This window comes from Eschrichtius robustus, chromosome 2, assembly GCF_028021215.1.
Source record: "Eschrichtius robustus isolate mEscRob2 chromosome 2, mEscRob2.pri, whole genome shotgun sequence".
NCBI lineage: Eukaryota > Metazoa > Chordata > Mammalia > Artiodactyla > Eschrichtiidae > Eschrichtius > Eschrichtius robustus.
Window position 1 is genome coordinate 163630223 of NC_090825.1, and position 23303 is coordinate 163653525.

A 23303-nucleotide genomic window follows, 5' to 3' on the forward strand; every position below is an offset into this window, starting at 1 on the left:
GGAACTATTCGCAATAGCCAAAAAGTGAAAGCAACCCAAGCATCCATCAATGAAAAAATGGATAAACAAAATGTGGTCCATTCATACAGCGGAATGTTATGCAGCCTTTAAAAGGAAGGAAATTGTAACACATGCTACAACATCGATGAACCTTGATGACATTATGCTAAATGAAATAAGCCAGACACAAAAAGACAAATACTGTATGATTCCACTTGTATGAGGTCCCCGGACTGGTCAAATTCATAGACACAGAAAGGAGGATGGTGGTTGCCAGGGTCTGGGGGAGGGGGAAATGGTGAGTTAATGTTAACAGGTACAGGGTTTTAGCTGGGGAAGATGGAAAAGTTCTGGAGATGGATGGTAGTGATGGTTGCACAACAATGTGAATGCCCTTAATACCACCGAACTGTACACTTAAATGGTTAAAACGGTAAATGTTATGTGTATTTTACCACAGTTAAAATCTTTTTTAAAATACAGAAAGCCTGGTGTAGGCAATATGCCCTCTGGAGGGCTGGATGGGGGAGGGGGAGGGGTGGGGAGTAAGCAACCTTCCAAAATGAAACACAGAGAGCTCCAAGTCACGAGTCCCAGGCATATGCTCTGAACTAAGACCACTGATGTGCAATTGGGCTGCCTCTCCCATGGGCAGCTCTAGGTGACACACTCCACAGGAAGTAGCCATGGGTATTTATTTCTCTACCAATTTAACGATGGGTAATGATTTTCCCCAGCAATATCGGGGAAGACAGCTAGCAGTTACTACTAAGAATTGTGACCTTCCTCTGGCTTCCACAGGCCAGGACTTCCACTAAGGGTTCTACATGCTTCTCTTCAGCATTCAGTTGGCAAATCGTTTATGAGCCCCTGCTATGTGTGTGACTCTGTTCTAGGCATGGGGATATAATGATGGCAGGACAGACATGGCCCTGGCCCTTAGGGGTGGTGACCACCAACAGACATGCTAGGACACCACAGAAAGGCTACATGTTCTGAAGAAGGTAAAGTGGGGATGGGGGAGTGGCTGAATATTGGCCCCCCCCCCCACTGATATCCCATTCTAATCCCTAGAACCTGTGACCTTATATGGAAAAACCTTTGCAGGTGGGATTAAGGTAAGGATCTAGAGATGGGGAGATGATTCTGGATTGTCCAGGTGGGTCCTAACTGGAATCACAAGTGTCCCTCTAAGAGAGAGGCAGAGGGAGCCGAGGACCCGGGTTCAATCCCTGGTCAGGGAACTAAGATTCCGTAAGCCCTGAGGCGCAGACAAAGAAAGAGAGTGAGAGAGAGGCAGAGGGAGATTTGGCACACAGAAGAGAAGGCCGTGTGAAGACAGAGGCAGGGATTGGGGTGATGCAGCTACAAGCCAAAGAACACCTGGAGCCCCCAGAAGCTGGAAGAGACAAGGAAGGATCCTCCCCTAGAGCCTTCGGAAGGAGTGTGGCCCTGCCAACACCTGGATTGCAGACTTCTGGCCTCCAAGTCCAAGAGCTAATAAATTGTGTTGTTTTAAGCCATCCAGTTCACGGAAATCTGTTACAGCAGCCACAGGACACTAACCCTCAGAGTAAGAGGATGGGGAGCAATTCTTTTAGATGAAGTGGTCCAGGGAGGCCTCTCTGGAGAGGGATACCTGGGCAGAGGCCTGAGTGAAGTGAGGAACCTATATGAAGGGGGCTTTCTTACTAAATATGCACACACACACACACATACACACACACACACACCATAAGCAGCTGGGTTCTAATCCTAACTCCTCCACTGACTGCTTTTACTGTCACCCCCAGCTCCCCATATGGAACTGGGGGTAGCTGCAAGAGATGATCTCTGAGTCCACCATGGTATGACCTTTCCTGTGTGTGGTCTGGAGTGGAGGGATGGGGTGGGGGTCACCATCCTGGCAGGCCCAAGACTTCTGGGGGTGGGCTGAAGTCAACATATTCAGCCAACAGGTCACATGGGTCACATCTAACCCCCGGGCAACCTGGCTGTAGTCTGGCTTCCACCCCATCCACTACAGATACCTTTCTAAAGGCCTGTCATTCCTCTGCTCTAATTCCCCCCATGGCTCCCCACTCCCCCCAGCCTGGTATCCAAAGCCCTTTGGGAGGTGAACCCTGCCCATCCTCCACCTCAGCCACAAAGATACCCTTTCTCAGTCTGTTTTGGACCCCCTTTCTTCACCCAATTTGTAAATGTTGGTGTTCCTTAGAGCTTGGTCCTGGGTGGTCTCCTCTCCCTCTGTGCACACCTCCTGAGGATCTCACCCCCTCCCATGGCCTCCGTGACTCGTCTCTGAGGTGCCTCCCATGTCTCGGTGGCCCCCTTGATAGGTCCAGCCACCTCCTGGATATTCCCCCAGGGGTATCAGATTCACCTCACCCCCTACCTCCCTCCTTCCTCCTCCGTTCGATCTGTTGCCATCTCCTGCCAGTCGTCCATCCTAAACATCTTTCACATCCATTCATTTCTCTCCATCCATCATGGGTCGATGTCAAGTCTCTCCGTCAATCGATGTCAAGTCACCACTGTGGTAGCCTCCTCCCATCGGTCCCCTGAGTTCCATCCTTGGCCCCCAGCAGTCCATTCTCCACACAGCAGTCAGAGGGCTCTTCCTAAAATTAAATCAGACATGACCTTCCCCTTCCTCCTATGGCCCCCCCATTACACTCTGAAAACAATTCAGACTCCTTTCCATGGACCCCATTGCCCTGTGTGGGCTGCCCCTGCTGACGCCTCCAACTCTGTCTCCCACTGCTCTCCCCCTCACTCACTCAACTCCGGCCACTCCAGCCGCAGGCCAAGTACATTCCTACCTCAGAGCCTTTGCACATGCTGTTCCCTCCACCCTGCATGCCTCTCCCCCAGCTCTGCCCACACCAGCTTCCCCTCGTCCTCCAGGCCCAGCTCTGCCCTGACAGTCCATTTTGCACTGCAATCATCCACCTCCCTTCCTTTGCTCTCAAAAGAATTATTGAGCACCTGATGTACGCAGTGACTTTCACAGTCATGCATGCCTTTCATCTTTCCAGTAACCCTCAGAGGAAGTTGGGGGACTTGGAGTCACAGCAAAAGCCCCCACCTCCACCCAGGAAAATCGCAGCTGATATCCTGACCAAAGAGATGTCTTCCTGATGGATTGAAATGGGAAGGAATTGGAACAAGATAAAATGTGAGCCCTGAAAAAGGGGTCCCTGCTCCAGGTGGGTGGGTGCATGGGAGGGCCAGAGAAACCCTGTGCCCACCTCACCATCCCTCAGGACAGGTGCAGGCTGCAGTCTTTCCTGGGACAGACACCAGCTCTACTCCTAGCAGAAAAAACACATGCTGTGGGTCCCCAACTGGCTCTCACCTGGGAGCCTCAGTCTTCTCATCCACAAAATGGGAATAATTGAAAGAGGTCCATCTGATGTTCACGGGAGGAGCTCAGTAAATGAGTGCATTGAGGAAGTCCTCTACTTTCGGCAGCTGGGTTCCTCCTCCCCTCAAACAGAGCAGTTCTGTCCAAACCCCCAAAGAAAGTGCTACAAAAAGTTTTGAGGTGGTGCGGCCGCTGTGGGAAACAATTTGATAGTCCCACAAAAAGTTAAATATAGAATCATCCCATGACCCAGCAATTCCACTCCTAGGTGTATACGCAAAAGAATGGAAAACAGTGAGTCAAACCGATACTTGTGTACAAATATTCATAGCAGCACTATTCACAATCACCAAAAGGTGGAAGCAGCCCAAATGTCCATCAACTGGTGATGGATAAATATCATATGGTGTATCTATACAATGGAATATTATTCAGCCATGAAAAGGAATGAAGCACTGACACAGGCTACAACACTGATGAACCTCAAAAACATCAAGCTGAGTGAAAGAAGCCAGACACAAAAGACCGTTTATTGTATAATCCGGTTTATACAAAATATCCAGAATAGGTAGGAGACAGAAAGCAGATTCGTGGTTGCCAGGGGCTGGGGGGAACGGGAGTGGGGAGTGAGGAGGTCTCCTTTCAGGGTGATGGAAATGTTTTGAAAACAGATACATGTGGTGATTGCACAACATTGGGAATGTACTAAATGCCACAGAATTGTTCACTTTAAAATAGTTATTTTATATTAGATGAATTTTGCCTCAATTTTTTTAAATGCAGAAAAAAAGGTTTTGAGGACCCATGAGAAATTTATGGTGGCTGCCTCTGAAAGGAGCCTGCAAAAACTGGGGGCAGGACTGGAAGGGGGTCTTACCTTTCTGTCTCCATCTTTGGGGACATTTTTTTTTTTTAACATCTTTATTGAAGTATAATTGCTTTACAGTGGTGTGTTAGTTTCTGCTTTATAACAAAGTGAATCAGTTATACATATACTTATGTTCTCATATCTCTTCCCTCTTGCATCTCCCTCCCTCCCACCGTCCCCATCCCACCCTTTGGGGACTTTTTGATTTTCTATACCCTGAGCACATATTGACCATTCAAAAGTGTTTTAACTATTAAAATTAATTAGTGAATTGTACAAGCCAAAGAATGAACTCTAATGTAAACTATGGACTTTAGTTAATAACAACGTTCTAGGGACTTCCCTGGTGACGCAGTGGTTAAGAATCCACCTGCCAATGCAGGGGACACAGGTTTGATCCCTGGTCCAGGAAGATCCCACATGCCACGGAGCAACTAAGCCCGTGAGCCAGAACTACTGAAGCCGAGCGCGCCCTAGAGCCCGCGCTCCGCAACAAGAGAAACCAACGCAATGAGAAGCCTGCGCACCGCAACGAAGAGTAGCCCCCGATCGCCACAACTAGAGAAAAGCCCACGTGCAGCAACGAAGACCCAACGCAGCCAATAAATAAATAAATAAATAAATAAATAAATAAATAAATAAATAAATAAATAAATAAGTGAAAGATGGGGGAGAAACCTAGCATGTTAAAAATAATAATAATAATGTTCTATATTGGTTCATCAAGTGTAACAAATGCACCACACTAATGAGAGATGTTAATAACAGCAGAGTTGAGGGGGTGTGTTGGAACCCTATACTTTCTGGGTAATTTTTCTGTAAACCTAAAACTGCTCTAAAAAGTAAAGTCTGTTAAGATTTAATTAGTTGATAGCACAGGAAACTACATTCAATATCCTGTGATAATGGAAAAGAATATAAAAAAAGAAAGAATATATATGTATAACTTAATCACTTTGCTGTACAGGAGAAATTAACACAACATTGTAAATCGACTATACTTCAATAAAAAATTAATTAGTTGAAATTAATGAAAAATGAATTAAGATGCTTCAGTGGGGGGGCATGTTTGGGGATGCAGGCAGTTATTCTCTTTCTTGATCTGGGTGCTGGTGACATGCGTGGGTTCAGTTTGCAAAAACCCCAGTTCTAGAATGTGCACTTTCCTGTATGTATACTACACTTCAACTTAAAAAATTAAAAATAAAATGAAGAGGTGTTTGGGGATTGCATTATTCTTTAAAAATGCATTTTTGGATTCAAATCACAGCTCTGCCCCTCACCAAGTAAGCAGCCTGGAGTGAGTCCAGTCCCCAACCTCAGCATCCCCATTTCCAATCTGTGAAATGGGTTAATAATAAAGGGACCTACTTCCTAAGGTTGTTTGGGACACTTCAGTGAGATAAGGCTTGGCACATAACATGCAAAATTTCAGCCATTATTCCTATTTCTATTACAATATTTTATAAAAGTGAGACAAATTCAAAGCTGACACTCTCAGGATGCTGTGGGAGGCTGGCATGCCCGTTCCTCTCAGCACCAGCCCCCAATCTCATCCCAGAAGCCAGGCAAGGCTCCCAGCAGCCCCGCCCTGGAAGAGGTGGCCCCGCCCACCCTACTGGGGTAGGCATTATCTGAAGATGGATTTGCCAGTGACTGGCTCTGAGGCCGGCCCACGCCCATGGAGTGCTGGTTTGTCAAGTTAGCCCAGCCACCAAACGGGGACTCGTCATACAAGGCGTGTGGACTCCTGAGAACGAATGCAGTAACGTGGACCCTGGCCCACCAGAAACCATATATCTGCCTCTTCTTGAGCCACAGGCACTGTACATACCACCTCCACTCCCCACATGGTGGCCTGACAGCCAAGCAGCCAACACTGGCCCCACTGCCCTACATCCCAGCCCTGCTCTCCATTCCCTCTAGCAGCCTGTAGTCAAGACAGCCTGCCCCCTAAGCTGGCTCATGGTACCTTTTCGAACGCCTCTATGCCAAAGGGCTGTCCCACCTAAGACTCATATTTTTCCAAAGCGCCAGACCCCAGAAGTTATGAGCCGGGAGGGGGCCTACCCAAATTTCTGGGGTTCTGAGAGTTTCAGGGGCAGTTATTATGGCAGGGCCAGGTTGGCAGACCAGGATGTGGAGGGGTGAGTCTCACCACAGCTTTGGGCATATTTTAGGCATTTGCTTGCAGCTTCTTTGGCCCAAAGGAGATCCTGGCAGAAAAAGAAGCTTAAAAACTACCAGTAATCTAGATCATTCCAGGGCTGCAATTGTCTCTGCCCATCATCTCCATCAAATGTGGCCATGCTTGGATGTGCACCTCAGAAAGGACTCCTTGGAGCTCTGCATCTTAGCTGTGTGACCTCAGGTGAGTGTCTGCACCTCTCAGAGCCTCAACTTCCTCATCCAGAAGACAGGAACCATATTACCAACCTCATGGGGCTGAGATGACAATTAAGCGTTTTTTAATGTGCTCAGCTCAGTGCTTCATCAAGGACAGTAAGTCCTTGATCAAAGGTACCTCTCACAGCTGTTGGTACTACCATCACATTCATTATTGTAACTCAGCCACCCAGGATTTCGAGAATCAGGCCCAAGTCTTTCCAGGAAGGAGAGATGGGGTCCCATACCATCTGGATGACTCTTGAATGTCTCCAGAGTCATCCAAACCCCTCTGCGGATACCAACCCAGGTCACAGCTGGACACTAGCCCAAAGCTAATGTTACTGCTCAGAAACCCAAGCTGGGCTATACAGAGAGGCCAGGGCCATCGGAAAGCGCCCAGGATTTTGGGGTCAGCCAGGGCTGGTTTGTTCAAATCCCAGCTCCCCCACTGTCTCCCTCCCACCTCCAGCCTGAGACTTATCAGCTGGTGGGCCTCAGTTGCTTTGCATGGTCCCTGCTGGCTAGCCCCACTCTGGTCCAAGGGGGAAGGGCCAGGCCCCTGGAACACCAGGGAGCATTATTTCAAACAAACTTCCAACAAACATCAGCTGGGACCAACTGCAGGACCTCACGCGACCCTCACAGCCAACTGTGGGGGACCCAGGCAGGCATCCTCTTTTCATAGAGGGTCAGTTGGAGGCTGTGTGCCTGTGATGTGTGTGAGACTGTGAAGGCGGCGGGACCACAAGCCTAAGGTTCATCAGTGGGACAAACTGCCTCCCCTTTAAGACAATGTGGAGTGGTGAAATCCCAGTGACCCCAATCAGCCTTAAGAAGGCGTCACAGGGCTGGGCTTGGATCCGTCTAAGATGTCCTGATTCGGAGGGGTGTCTTCTTGAGGCCCTTCCCACCATGGACACCCAGAGAGAAGGATACACCCAGGACTCAGAGGCGCACATAGAAGAAACCTCACACAAATGCAGCGACGGTCGGGGACACCCATACACACACACACACACACACACACACACACGAGTCCCTCACAGGCAGTCCCGTCCTGGTTCCTGGGGATTCCCGGGGCCGGCGGTGCCCCCGCCCGCCGCCGCGCGCAGACCCTCGCACCCGCGCTACCAGCCCCGGAGCTGGTGCACCTCGGGTTACCGCGCAGGGCTGAGGCCGCGCTCAGGTTACAATCCGCCCCCCACGCGCGCTCACCCTGCGGGTCTCGGCCTCCCTCCCTCGATCCGGATCCGCCTGAACCGAAACCTCGGCTCTGACCATGCCGTCAGGCGGCCCAGCCCTTTAACCCAGACCAGCTGTCCACAAGGAGAGGCCCGCCCCTGTCACGCCCCTGATCTCAACAGCTTCTGGGCGGGGACCGAGGCGCGGCCTCCAGAGATGGAGAAAACAAGATACAAGAGACATAGAGGCATGGAGAGGGACAGAAAGGGAAAGACAACAGAGGATGAGTTGGAGAGTGACAGGTGGAGAAATGTAGAGAAAGACACAGAGACAGAGAAAGACACAGGCAAAGAGACAAAGACTGAAGATACCCAGAGGCCCCAACCATCAGGGTTCCTGCCACCCTGACTCCCTTTAGCGCCCAAATCCCCCTCTGGACCACTCTCTAGTACCCTCCTCCCACACCAGCACCCCTCAGGGCCTCCAGTTCAGGGCCTGCTCCCAAGCTGGGACAGGGGTCCCTAAGCCAGCATCCCTGGTGCCCCACGGGCCACCAGAGCCTCCTCTGGGACCCCAGAAATCTTCAGACTCCACCAGCCCTTGGGAGCCAGCCCCTCTTCTCCCTCTGGATCTTGGGTCCAACGCACCAGCCTGGAGCTCTGCAGCCAGCCTCTCCCTCCAGGAAGACCTCCAGCTTCAACAAGCACCACAGGGACTTCCCTGGTGGTCCAGTGGGTAAGACTCTGTGCTCACAATGCAGGGCGCCTGGGTTCGATCCCTGGTCGGGGAACTAGATCCCTGCATGCATGCCACAACTAAGAAGTCCACATGCCGCAACTAAAAATCCCTCATGCAGCAACTAAGATCCTGTGTACTACAACTAAGACCCAGTGCAGCCTAAATAAATAAATAAAAATTTTTTTTTTTAAAAAGCAAGCACCACAGACACTTTTTTGCTCCTCCCACTCCACCCATCCTCTGCCAGCCACCCTGACCCCTCCAACTAGGAGGTTCTCCTTGGCCAGCCCATCTGCTCCAGATGTGCCCAGAGTCAGCCCTGCCCCCTAATGTGAGGCAGATACCATTCCCTGGTTGGTGAGTGGGCGGCTGATCTGGGCAAGTGGGCAGACAGGTGGGAGGGCTCACAGCTGGCCTCCAACTCCCCACCGTCTCCCCAGAACCAAGCAAACGACCTTGCACATACCAGATGTCCAAAAATATCTGTCAAAGCGGAGGAAAAACACTGGAGAGCAGAGGCCCAAGTTTTTATTGCAGGTCCATCTAGGAAAACTGAGGCACAGGATGCAGGCTTGAGGAGAGATATGACTGTCCAGGTTCAGGCAAGGGCCAGGTCAATTAGAGAAGCCTGAAACTCTGAGAAGATAATACTCCCCTCTCAATGAGTTCCAGAGTTAAAACTGCAGTAAACCATAAAGAAGTTGAAGAGGGACTTCCCTGGTGGCACACTGGTTAAGAATCCGCCTGCCAATGCAGGGGACACGGGTTCCATCCCTGGTCCAGGAAGATCCCACATGCTGCAGAGCAACTAAGCCCACAAGCCGCAGCTACTGAGCCCGCGCACCACAGCTACTGAAGCCTGCACACCTAGAGCCCGTGCTCCGCAATAGGAGAAGCCACCACAGTGAGAAGCCCACGCACCGCAACAAAGAGTAGACCCTGCTCGCTGCAACTAGAGAGAGCCTGTGCGCAGCAACGAAGACCCAACACAGCCAGTCTCCCTGAGAGTGCCCCCTCCCAGGATCAGCTGGTGCTGAGCTGGGCAGTGATTGGCTCAGAATTAGTCTGTGCAACAATGGAGCACCCACTGTGCTCCAACCATTGTTTTAGGTGCTGGGAATATGGCAGAGAATAAAACAGACCAAATCCCTGTCCTCATGGAACTGAGATTCAAGTGGGGAAATAGATACAGATATTTCCATCAATGAAGGGATATAACAAAGGGTTTTGACATGAGGTAGAAGGGATTCTACTATATGATGTTGGGTATCAGGTCCCTGGCTAAAACCTGAATAACAAGAATAAATGTTGAATCATGTTGTACATCTTGAATATACACAATTTTTATTTGTCAATTATACCTAAATAAAGCCAGAAAAGAATAAAATTTGAATGAATGAATGAATTTTTACAAGTCTGAACCTTACAGAAAATGCTCTGGCTGGTTCCCAGAGTCTGATACAAGTATCCTTAGCTATTAAGCCTGGTTATTTTATTTTACTTTATTTCATTTTATTTTATTTCATTTCATTTCATTTTAGAGCAGAGAAAGGTTTTTTGCAGGGCCAAGCAAGGTAAACCGGTGGCTCATGCTACAAAAAACCCGAACTCAAACCCAGTAATTTTATATGGCACATGGAGGAACATTTTCTATTCATTTTCTGTTTTATGTAGTTATATTAAATGAGAGATTTGTTTTGATGTGTAGAAGAAAAATATATATTTGGCCTGAACATCAAATCTACAGTCTCATGGATATAATAATAGCATTATAAATTTTGCTTAAAATAATAAGACTTAAAAGGAAGAGCCCCGAGAGAAAACTATTCATTAAATAATAGAAAGGTAATAAGTACATAGGGCAAAAAATGGTGACAGGTAATTGTGAATGGCTGAAATTTCAGAATCAAAAATGATCAGTCTGGATTAAGATAAAGACGGAGGAGGAGGCTGAGGATCTCTGAATTTGAGTTTTGGAAAAATAAAAATTCCAGAAAACAAGAAGCAGAGGGCTCAAAACTTGAAGGAGGGAATTCTAGAACAAGTGTAAGATGCCCAGCTTTGCCCCAGCAGGTGGTAAACTTGGACGATTTCTTCATCCTTCATTTTCATGAAGATCTCACTAGGTGGCGAGGGTGGGAGGGGACAGTGTTTCAAGGTGAAGAAGAGGAGATACAAATAATTGAAAGTTTGCTGCTGGGAGGAGGCAGAAGGGAGGCCAAGAAAGGCAACATGAGGGATGTGACATCTGAGCTGGGACGGCAGGGAGAGGTTGGATTTCAACAGGTGCAGGAGAGGGAGTAGGGCTCGAGCACAGAGAAACCAGAGGGTGTGGCTGGGCGGGTGGCTTTCTCTGGCCTCGGGGTGTGAGAGACAAAGAGGCTGGAGGGGTGCAGGACCTTGAAGGCCAGTCCGAGTGGCTGAGGGTTGACCTGGTGAGCAATGCGGAGCCATGGACAGTGCTTGAGCGGGGAAGAAGCCCCCTGTTGGTTGGTTTGTTTTTTGGCCTTACCGTGCAGCTCGTGGGATTATTAGTTCCCTGACCAGGGATTGAACCCGGGCCCTCGGCAGTGAGAGCGCTGAGCCCTCACCACTGGACCGCCAGGGTATTCCCGGTTGGTTGTTTTAAAGCGCATTGGAGCTTATTTATTTTTTTAGGGCTCTGGAGGATGTCCACATGGGTGACTAGCTGGATGTGGGTTTCTAGAGAAACGAGGCGGAGAGGAGAGGGTGTCAGCCCAGCTCCTCTGCCTTTAGAGAGATGGAGAAAAGGAAGGAGGAGCAAGTTGAGGGGCCTGGGGATGGGGAATCACTTCCTGGCCATGCGACCTTGGGCAAGTCATGTGACCCCTGTAGGCCTCCATTCCTGACAGATGAAATGGAGGAGATGACCACCAGATGAGATGGTGTTTGCAGTGTGCTCAGCCCCATGCTTGGCACAGAGCATGGGCTGGACAAACGACAGCACTTCAAGTTTGTGGTTTGATTTGGGCTATCCCAGCAGTTCTCAGCTGGGGCAGAGTGTCCCCTCAGAGGACATTTGGCAATGTCTGAAGGTACTTTTGATTGTCACACTGTGGAGTGAGAGATGCTACAGGCATCTTTCGGGTGGAGACCAGGGACGCTGCTCAACACCCTACAATGCACAGGACAGCCTCCACCACAGAGCACGATCCAGCCACAAATGTCAGCAGTGCCGCAGTTGAGAAACTCTGGGTTACCTTGAGTCTAAAAGACCCGTGGGCCATTCAGGGAGACACCCAGCAGGCAGCTAGGCCCATCAGGAGAAGTGCATCTGTGAGTCACCTGTACTGGGAAGACAGTGGATGACAGCGGAGCGAGTCAGTGATGTTATTCCAGGAGTGGGACTGAGAAGAGGATGGGAAAGCAGAAGTGTTGATCACAGCTGCATTTAGAAAGAGGACAGGCAGAGGCATGGGTCTGGAGGTGGAGATGGGTCACATCTGGGAGGTTGAGGAAGCGTGGTAATAAGTTCCATCAGCTGTGCCAGAGGTCAAGGAGCTCAGGCCCTAACAAGAGACAGAACTGTATGGTTACCAATTCACCAGAGTCTTTAGCCTGGCTCAATAGACTAAGGTCAGAGTAGGAGGGGAGGAAATGGAGGCAGTGGCCAGACCAGGGAGATGGTACCAAAAAGACATCTGGAAGTGGGTAAAGGTGGAGCATGGCATGGGTGCTGGGAAGGGCTTTTCCTGGGGCTCCAGAAGCTCACATAAGACTTTTTTTTTTTTAACATCTTTATTGGAGTATAATTGCTTTACAATGGTGTGTTAGTTTCTGCTTTATAACAAAGTGAATCAGTTATACATATACATATGTTCCCATATCTCTTCCCTCTTGCGTCTCCCTCCCTCCCACCCTCCCTTTCCCACCCCTCTAGGTGGTCACAAAGCCCCAAGCTGATCTCCCTGTGCTATGCAGCTGCTTCCCACTAGCTATCTATTTTACATTTGGTAGTGTATATATGTCCATGTCCCAGCTTACCCTTCCCCTCCCCATGTCCTCAAGTCCATTCTCTACGTCTGCGTCTTTATTCCTCTCCTACCCCTAGGTTCTTCAGAACCTTTTTTTTTTTTTTTTGGATTCCATATACATGTGTTAGCATACAGTATTTGTTTTTCTCCTTCTGACTTACTTCAGTCTGTATGACAGACTCTAGGTCCATCCACCTCACTACAAATAACTCAATTTCATTTCTTCTTGTGACTGAGCAATATTCCATTGTACATATGTGCCACATCTTCTTTATCCATTCATCTGTCGATGGACACTTAGGTTGCTTCCATGTCCTGCCTATTGTAAATAGAGCTGCAATGAACACTGTGGTACATGACTCTTTTTGAATTATGGTTTTCTCAGGGTATATGCCCAGTAGTGGGATTGCTGGGTCGTATGGTAGTTCTATTTTTAGTGTTTTAAGGAACCTCCATACTGTTCTCCATATTGGCTGTATCAATTTACATTCCCACCAACAGTGCAAGAGGGTTCCCTTTTCTCCACACCCTCTCCAGCATTTGTTGTTTGTAGATTTTCTGATGATGCCCATTCTAACTGTGTGAGGTGATACCTCATTGTAGTTTTGATTTGCATTTCTCTGATAATTAGTGATGTTGAGCAGATTTTCATGTGCTTCTTGGCCATCTGTATATCTTCTTTGGAGAAATGTCTGTTTCGGTCTTCTGCACATTTTTGGATTGGGTTGTTTGTTTTTTTGATATTGAACTGCATGAGCTGCTTGTATATTGTGGAGATTAATCCTTTGTCAGTTACTTCATTTGCAAATATTTTCTCCCATTCTGAGGGCTGTCTTTTTGTCTTGTTTATGGTTTCCTTTGCTGTGCAAAAGCTTTTAAGTTTCATTAGGTCCCATTTGTTTATTTTAGTTTTTATTTCCATTTCTCTAGGAGGTGGGTCAAAAAGGATCTTGCTGTGATTTATGTCACAGAGTGTTCTGCCTATGTTTTCCTCTAAGAGTTTGATAGTGTCTGGCCTTACATTTAGGTCTTTAATCCATTTTGAGTTTATTTTTGTGTATGGTGTTAGGGAATGTTCTAATTTCATTCTTTTACGCGTAGCTGCCCAGTTTTCCCAGCACCACTTATTGAAGAGGCTGTCTTTTCTCCATTGTATATTCTTGCCTCCTTTATCAAAGATAAGGTGACCATATGTGCGTGGGTTTATGTCTGGACTTTCTAACCTGTTCCATTGATCTATATTTCTGTTTTTGTTCCAGTACCTTACTGTAGCTTTGTAGTACAGTCAGCAGTCCGGGAGCCTGATTCCTCCAGCTCCATTTTTCTTTCTCAAGATTGCTTTGGCTATTCAGGGTCTTTTGTGTTTCCATACAAATTGTGAAATATTTTGTTCTAGTTCTGTGAAAAATGTCATTGGTAGTTTGATAGGGATTGCATTGAATCTGTAGATTGCTTTGGGTAGTATAGTCATTTTCACAATGTTCATTCTTCCAATCCAAGAGCATGGTGTATCTCTCCATCTGTTCGTATCATCTTTAATTTCTTTCATCAGTGTCATAGTTTTCTGCATACAGGTCTTTCCTCTCCTTAGGTAGGTTTATTCCTAGGTATTTTATTCGTTTTGTTGCAATGGTAAATGGGAGTGTTTCCTTAATTTCTCTTTCAGATTTTTCATCATTAGTGTATAGGAATGCAAGAGATTTCTGTGCATTAATTTTGTATCCTGCTACTTTACCAAATTCATTGATTAGCTCTAGTAGTTTTCTGGTAGCATCTTAAGGATCCTCTGTGTATAATGTCATGTCATCTGCTAACAGTGACAGCTTTACTTCTTTTACAATTTGGATTCCTTTTATTTCTTTTTCTTCTCTGATTGCTGTGGCTAACACTTCCAAAACTATGTTGAATAATATTCGTGAGAGTGGGCAACCTTGTCTTCTTCCTGATCTTAGTGGAAATGGTTTTAGTTTTTCACCATTGAGAATGATGTTGGCTGTGGGTTTGTCATATATGGCCTTTATTATGTTGCGGTAAGTTCCCTCTTTGCCTACTTTCTGGATGGCTTTTATCATAAATGGGTGTTGAATTTTGTCGAAAGCTTTTTCTGCATCTATTGAGATGATCATATGGTTTTTCTCCTTCAGTTTGTTAGTATGGTGTATCACATTGATTGATTTGCATATGTTGAAGAATCCTTGCCTGCCTGGGAAAAACCCCACTTGATCATGGTGTATGATCCTTTTAATGTGCTGTTGGATTCTGTCTGCTAGTATTTTGTGGACGATTTTTGCATCTATGTTCATCAATGATATTGGTCTGTAGTTTTCTTTTTTTGTGACATCTTTGTCCGATTTTGGTATCAGGGTGATGGTGGCCTCATAGAATGAGTTTGGGAGTATTCCTCCCTCTGCTACATTTTGGAAGAGTTTTAGAAGGATAGGTGTTAGCTCTTCTCTAAATGTTTGATAGAATTCACCTGTGAAGCCGTCTGGTCCTCACAGCAGACTTTAAGGGGCAGAGATGAAAAGAAGAGAAATCCCCTCATATACTCTTGATGGGGATGTAAAATGGTACAGCCACCATGGAAAAACAGTGTGGTGGTTCCTTTTTTTTTTTTTTTTTTTTTATACAGCAGGTTCTCATTAGTTATCCATTTTTTACATATTAGTGTATATATGTCAATCCCAATGGTGGTTCCTTTTTTGAGGAATAGAATTACCATATGAACTCTCTAAGTTCCACTCCTAAGTATATACCCAAAAAAACTGAAAACAGGGACTCAAACAGGTACATGAACACACATGCTTATACCAGCATTATTCACAGTAGCCAGCCACTTGAGACCATTTTTGCCAAACCAGCCAAGGCCATCTCTCCCACCTCAAAGCCTTTGCACTGCTGTTCCTTCTGCCTAGAATTCTGTTCCTGCTCAGGGGTGACTCGTCTCCCACCTGAGCAGAATCTTAGTGACCCAGTTACTGTGGAGAAGGCGAAATGAGCAGTAAAGAACAAGGTGTCCTTTCTGGCCTTTGTCTAGAGTGACCCAGCCCCCACCCTTCCTCCGCAAACACCTGTCTCCATTTCCCCATAGTTCCGGGAGGATTAATTTCCACCTCCCTGCATCAGGGCCCAGGGACACAGGATTTGTGAAATAGAGGGTAAGTGATACCACTGACATCCGCGGATACTTCATTCTACCCCCCTTAAGCCAATCAGACTCTCTCCTCCCACACCTTAGCCAATTATTATCCCTCAGCTGAACAAACTCTAATCTCCTGTTTCTCATCCAATTAGACTCCGCCCCCTTCCCCCTCACTCCTAGCCCTCAGCCAGTCAGACTCTGCCCTCCCTCTCTTCAGCCAATCAGACACTCTCCTGCTTCTCAGACAACCAGACTCCACCTTCCTGCTCCTTGGCTAATTAAACTACTCGCCTAATCCTCAGGCAGTCAGACTCCCATATCCTACTTCTCAGCCAATTAGACTCTTCCTGTCTGTCCACCTAACCAATTACTTCCACCTTCCTGTCCCTCAGCTAATCTGGCTCAGCCCTCCCCCTCCCCACCTCAGCCTAACAGAAACAACCTTCTTGTCCCTCAATCAATAAGAATGCCCCTTTAGGAGAAGCCCGCAGTAGGCCTGGCTCTGCCAATTACCAGCTCTGTGGACTGGAGTGCTCTTCTTAGCATCTCTGTGTCTCATTCTTCTCTACTGTAAAACGAGGGCAGTCATCTCCTTCCCTGCTGGGGTGGTCCTGAGACTCCAACCTGAAAAGTGGATTCTTCCTTATATATTGTATACATGTGTGTTAGTATTTCTCCTCTCTCCCTCAAATCCCCTAAAGCTGTTGCCTCTGCTAGAATACCCTTTCCTGCCAGACCAACTCCTATTCATCCTTCAAAACCCAGCTGCAGCAGCCCCTCCTCCAGGAGCCTTTCTGTGCTCCTTTCCCATGCTGTACTCAAGCTCCCACTGTGGGCCCTCCCAGCTAGCCTGGGACTAGGTCTTTTGGGACCCCAGAATCTCCCAGTATGAGGCTGGGCACAGACTATTGCTGCCATTTGAACAGCTGCTGACCAACTGAGTCCATGAACAAATCAATTTGAGTACTGATTATCTGGAGAGGAAACCCAGAATTGGACTTTGGGGGAAATCATTAAATCCCTTAATATCAAGTACCAAATCATGAATTCATATTTTCAGCGGAGACTGAGAGCCACAGCTTTCACCAGATTTTGAAAAAAAGGGGATTAAGGACTTTGTTTTACAAATTGGAGCCCCACCGAGGGCCAGTGACTTGCCCAAGGTGACACTGCCTGGTGGTGAAAACAGAGTCAGGATTTTAATTCCTGTGACCCATCTGAGAGTTCTGGGACTTGGATGCCTAGTGTGAAAAAAGCCTTCACACTCATCATCCAATTTAGGAGGAAAGAAAATTCATATTTATAATGAAGAGCCAAGTGGTCACTCAGTTGACAGACGTTTATTGAACACATGAATGCTGTGTGCCAGGTACTGGTCTCAGCCCTGAAGATGCAGCACTGAACAGGACAGGTCCCTGCCCTCCTGGAGTTTCCATCCAAGTGGGGAAGGCAGCAGTAATTAAACAAATGAATAAGATAATGTCTGGTAAGGATCTTAGTAAATAGGATGTTCTCGCAGAGAAGGACTGGGAACCTAGTTTAGATAAGGTGGTCAGAGCTAGGCCTCTAGGAGGAAGTTATGTTTGAGTGATCTCTGAATGACAGGAAGATATGAAGAAGACTATTCCAAGCAAAGTGAACAGCAAGTGCAAATGCCCTGGGGCTGAATGAGGGTGGCATCCTCATGGAGCAAGAGGCCAGTGGGCTGGAGCAGGAAACGCACTAGGAGAGGAGATCAGAGGTGGGGGAAGAAGCCGATTGTGAAGATTCTAGTGTATGCAAGGCAGAAATGAGAGGGAAGTGGGGTGGGGGCCTCAAGGCAGAGGCACCAGCAGGAGCCAATGCCTAGAGGCAAGGAGGTGCCTGGCCCATGCCTGTTTGGGGCACCAGAAGTCACCCTGCCTTCAGCTGTGCTGATATAAACTGTAGAGCAGGAAGGAGGAGTGAACAGTTTGGGGCAACGTTGACCTCTGCCAGGGAATCTGTTGTTGTTCATGACCACAGGCCACCCTAGGCTGATTCAGCAAGATTCTGTGTTGTCAAAGGTCAGCTCCCCAAAGAACAAAGCAACACAGCAGCAAACCCCTCCCCACAAGAGGATCTGCCTTATGGACCTCACCTCACTAGCTTCCAAAGGGGTTAAATTTCAGGAAACCTCAAAAATGCTTGCAGGCTGGATCTAGCCACCAACTGCTATGTGACTTTTGGCAAGTTACTTCACCCCTTTGAGCCAGAGTCGACCACTTTTTGGCTTGATTCATCTGTAAATCAAAGGCTTCATACATGCTCCGTTGTCTGCCTACATTACCACACTCATTTTCCACATTAAGGTAGGGACTCAGATTATAAAGAGAGATGGAGGTTCAGAGTATAACTTGCCCAAGTTGGGAGTAAAACTAGATCTGTCAGATTCCAGGGATGGTGGGGCTATGGGGGTCCAATCCAAAGACCCTCCTTAGGAAGTGTCTGGCACCCAGTGGCCACTAAGCAGATGGGAACTAGTCTATGGTTATTAACCTCAAGATGGTGTGACACCACCTCTCCCAGCCTCAGTTTCCTTGGCTGCAAAATGGGGACTTAGAATTCTCTCTTCACTGGCTTTGGGAGGCATTAGAGATATCAAATGTGTAAAAATAAATGGTGGGGTTTGGTGATTTCTCAAAAAGTTAAATGTAGAGTTACCCCATGACCCAGCAATTCCACTCCTAGATATAGACCCAAAAGAATTGAAAACTGTACTCAAATAAGTGCATGTACAGGCATGTTCATAACAGCACTATTCACAGTAGCCAAAAGTGGAAACAATCCAAATGCCCATCAGATGATGACTGGATAAACAAAATATCAAATATCTATAGATTAGAATATTATTCAGCCATAAAAAGGAATGAAGCCCTGACACACGCTACAACATGGATGAAACTCAAAAAGCATTACGCTGAGTGAAAGAAGCCAGACACAAAAGGTCACATAATGTATGATTCCATTTATATGAAATGTCCAGAGTAGGTAATTCTTAGAGACAGGAAGCAGATTGGTGGTTGCCAGAGGCTGGGGAGGAGCGAGGAAGAGGAAATGGGGAGTGATTACTTAATCAGTATGAGGTTTCTGTCTGGGGTGATGAAAACATTTTGGAACTAGATAGTGATAGTTGTACAAGATTGTGAATGTACTAAATGCCACTGAATTGTTCACTTTGAAATGATTAATATTACGGTACATGAATTTCACCTCAATAATAAATAAATTAGATATAAATGGTGGGAAGCAGGTTGATGTGATTTCATATCACCCATACATTTGCTACAAGCATAAGATAGATACAGTATTATTCCCATTTTAGAGATAGAAAAATCAAGGCACAGAGAGAGGAGGTGCTCCACCCAGGGAGTGGGGAAGTCTGAATTGGACCTGGAGTCTCTCTGACCTCAAGCAGTTTCCACTCCTCTGCCTGGGAGCCATACAGGTGACAGATACCCACAGTGAGATCATCACCCTGGAAGCACAGGTGACTCAGCAAGAAGGCAAACAGAAGAACCCAGGATATTGGCTAGCTTGACCTGGTTCTTTTCCTCTGGCCCAGGAGAACCAAGCCAGGGAGACCCAGAGCTAAGGGGCTGTCCTTTGTTCAGGCAGAAAACCTTCTGTTATTGTCACCTCTCTGTTCCTAGTCCTGTGCTGAATGCCCCAAGAAGACTCATCCCTGGAGCCAGCACTCAAGGAGCTCCTAGTCTGGAGAGTATGGAGTTTGACATAGACACTTGCAGACTCTTGGTGTCAGGGCTGAACCAGAGAAAGGACTCTGGAGCTGGGAAAGGCAAGAAGAGAAAACCTGAGGAGAAGGGAAGGCTTCCTGGGTACTGGGGATGGGTTTTGAAGTATGTATAGGAGTCCACTGGGTTTAATGAAAAAGTTTGTGTTTTACACACTCAGATACTTTAATAGGGAAAATGCAAAGTGATATGAGCCCTGGAGAGGGGAAATTAGTAAATATCTGGCAAAATTATATAGGTATTTATCCACTTAGAGGAATATATCCCAATGGTTTTCTTGCAAAAATAAGATAATGAATAAGATGAATGAACAAGGTTATTCATAGCAGCACCATTTAAACTGTCAAAAGACTGGAAATGTCCATATGTCCAACAGTAGGGAATGGTTGACTAAACAAATTGTGGCACAGCCACATGATGGAGTACTAAGTAGCTGTAAAAAGGAATGAGGAAGAGCTCTGTATACCAGTATGGAAAGATCTCCAGGAAACAGTGTTAAATGGAAAAACAGCAAAATGGAATCTATCTATCTATATACATATATATATATACACATATATATGTATATATATATATGTATGTATGCATATATATATGGAGAGAGAGAGTAAACCATGAAAAAATTGTAAATTGTTATCTGAGAGGAAGGGAAAGAACATGATGGAGGGTACTGGAATAGAAACTAGATGTCTCTCTATATATCTTATTCTGTAGATTTGACTTTGGAACCATTTAAATATTTACATAATTCTAAAATAATATTAGATTTAATAAATAATTTCCTCACTTCACACCCATTAGGATAGCTAATATAAAAAAAGAAAATAAATGTTGGTGAGGATGTGGAGAACTTGGAACCCTGAGCACTGTTGGTAGAATGTAAAATGGTGCAGCCACTATAGAAAACAGTATGGGGGTTCCTCAAAAAAGTAAACATACAATTACCACATGATCCAGCAATTCCACTTCTAGGTGTATACCCAAAAGGAGTGAAAGCAGGAACTTAAATAGATATTTGTACACACATGTTCATAGCAGAACTATTCACAATAGTCATAAGTGGAAACAACCCAAATGTCCATCAACAGATGAATGGATAAACCAAGTATAGTGTATCCATACAATGGAATATTATTCAGCCTTAAAATGGAAGGAAATGGTGGCACATGCTACAACAGTGATGAACCTTAAAGACACTTTGCTAAGTGAAATAAGCCCGTCACAAAAGACAAATATTATATGATTCCACTTATATGAGGTCCCTAGAGCAGTCAAATTCATAGGGAAAGAAAATAGAATGGTGAGTGCCAAGGGCTGGGAGAAACTGGAATGGGGAGTTAGTGTTTAATGGGGACAGAATTTCAGTTGGGGAAGATGAAAAATTTCTGGAGATGGATGTGGTGGTGATGGTTGTACAACAATGTGAATGTTAATGCCACTGAACTGTACACTTAAAAATGGTTAAAATTGTAAAATCTATGTTACGTATATTTTACCACAATAAAAAAAGGTAAAGTGGCATTACCTTATTTGAATGACCCAGTTAGTCTAAGTTGCATTTGTTATAGTACAATGTTCAGAGATATTTTTAAATGGGGGTGGTGGAATAGTGAGGTGAATTTTTCAATAATAATAACAGTTATTATAATAATATAAATACTGTTATTTGAGATGTTTTCTAATCCCACATTGTTTCTAGTCGCATAATTATAATGCACAATCTTATCGTGAGGTGTTGTTTTTATTGTTGTTACGGTTTTAAAAAAATAAAAACTTTCTATCCTCAAAAAGAAATTTCCTAAAAATCAAAAGCTTCAGGTTAGGGACATAACTACAAAATGAAACTGTTTCAAGAGACATTATGGGACAATAATTTGATGGCACATTCCCAATGGGATATACCCAAAAGACAAAAAAAAACAAGACAAAACAGAAAAAATGTCTTAAATGGATTTTCAACACATTGTTTAAGGTACTGCTGTTATGTTATTCTGAGACGATATGTGTGTATTGTGGGGGGCTGGGGCCAGTAGGGAAGGCTTGACTTGGACAAGTACCCCAAATGCAGAAATAATAAATGACTGTGAGTCTAGACTCATCCAGGACATGGAGTCTGGCCGTAATAGATTATCCTGTGGGCTGACCCTTTGCTGGGGAGGCTGGGGCAGTCAGGTGGATGAGCTGAAATGACTCTACTTATTGAATGCTTTCCACACGCTGGCATGGTCCTAAGCATTTTGCATGTATCTCCTTGTTTAACTCTCACAAAAATCCTATGAGGTTGGTACTATTCTCCCATTTCAGAGATGGACAAAATGAGGGCTCAAGACTAAGGCTCTTTCTCTAGCTAGTAAGAAACAGTGTGAGAATAGGAATCTGGGTGGGATGGCTCAGCAGGGGTCAGCAAACTTTATTTAAAGGCCACATGAATCCAAACAAAATGAAACCACTACCCAGAAAGGTATCTGCACCCCATGTTCATTGATGCATTATTTACAATAGCCAAGACAGGGAAACAACCTAAGTGCCTCTCAATGGATAAAGAAAAGGTGATCTAGATAGATGGATAGATAGATAGATATAAATATAAATAAATATACAATTCAGCCATGAAAAAATAAGGAAGTCCTGCCATTCGCAACAACCTGAATGGAAGTTGATGGCATTATGCTATGTAAAATAAGTTAGACAGAGAAAGACAAATACTGTATGGTCTCACTTACATGTGAAGTTTAAAAAAGAAAAAAAAATAAACATATAGAAACAGAGTAGAATGGTGGTTGCCAAGGGCTGGGGATGGGGGAAATGGGGAGATGTTGGTCAAAGGGTACAGACTTTTAGTTATAAGATAAATAAGTTCTGAGACCCTAACATACAGCATGGTGACTATAGTCAACAATTTTGTATACTTCAAAGTTGCTAAGAGAGTGCATCTTAAAGTTCTCACCACAGACACAAAAAAAAATAAATATGTGAAGTAAGGTGATGGATGTGTTAACTACCCTTATTGTGGTAATCATTTTGCAATACATTCATATATCAAATCATCACGTTGCACACCTTAAACTTATACAATTATATATGTCAATTATATCTCAATAAAGCTGGAGGTGGGGGATGCACATAGTAAGTATTTTCAACTTTGCAGGACAAATGGTCTCCATCACAATGACTCAACTCTGCCGTTAGAGCATGAAAATAATCATAGACAATATGTAAACAAATGAGAGAGGATGTGTTCCAATAAACTTTCATTTTACATAAACAAATTGTGCTACATCCATAGAATGGAATATTATTCAGCCATATAAAGGAATGATTCATAATAAAATGCATTGATTCATGCTACAATGTGAATGAAACTTGAAAACATTATGCTCAATGAAAAAAAAACCAGACACAAAAAGTCACATATTGTTTGATTCCATTTATATGAAATGTCCAGAATAGGTAAATCCACAGAGACAGAAAGCAGACTGGCAATTGCCAGGGTCTGGCAGATGACAGAAAGTAACTGCCTAACGGGTACAGGGTTTTATTTTGGGGTGATGAAAATTTTGGAACTAGATTAGATATAGGTGATGGTTGTACAAAATTGTAAATGTACTAAATGCCACAGAATTGTACACTTTTAAATGGTTCACTTTATGTTAGGTGAATTTCACCTTGAAAAAAAAAACAAAAAACAACAAAAAAAATTGTTTACAAAACAGATAGTCAATCCATAGGCTGTGGTTTGCCCAGTCTTGCTTTGAAACATCTCTTCAATGTGGCACATATATACAATGGAATATTACTCAGCCATAAAAAAGAATGAAACTGAGTTATTTGTAGTGAGGTGGATGGACCT

General features: G+C 45.2%; 1 protein-coding gene across 1 annotated transcript in view; it reads right to left on the reverse strand.

The window, feature by feature from the left end:
* Window positions 1-16231, reverse strand: part of CYP4F22 (cytochrome P450 family 4 subfamily F member 22) — a 37370-nt gene extending 21139 nt beyond the window's left edge. Inside the window, exon 1 of the mRNA XM_068534694.1 lies at window positions 16194-16231. The gene's annotated coding sequence lies outside the window, so the exon portion shown is untranslated. The remainder of the gene's footprint in view (window positions 1-16193) is intronic.
* Window positions 16232-23303: the final 7072 nt, after the last annotated feature.